Below are 310 nucleotides of genomic sequence, written 5' to 3'. Positions count from 1 at the left end.
CTCCGACAGAGCGCGAAGTCCTCAACGCGAGGCAGCTGGCACATGACGTGCTTTGAGAGCGTCCGCACAGCGATATGGTACTTCAGCATGACGCTCAGCGGAGCTCCGATCACGACGAACCTCGACCTCAAGGGTTCGAAGAGTATCACGAGTCACCGGGCAGCGGTCTGCCCGTTCGTCGCCGCCCGCCACCGACTCTTCTCGATCAGAACAGTGAGGTCCAATATCACGTGAAGCGTCTAGTACGACGACGTCGTCACCAGGATCAGACCCAATATCTTGTGAAGTGGCCGGGAATTCCCGATTCTGT

This window comes from Plasmopara halstedii (assembly GCF_900000015.1).
Source record: "Plasmopara halstedii genome assembly, contig: Scaffold_444, whole genome shotgun sequence".
Taxonomy (NCBI): Eukaryota; Oomycota; class Peronosporomycetes; order Peronosporales; family Peronosporaceae; genus Plasmopara; species Plasmopara halstedii.
The sequence above is the reverse complement of the archived record's forward strand: the minus strand, read 5'-3'. Positions refer to the sequence as shown.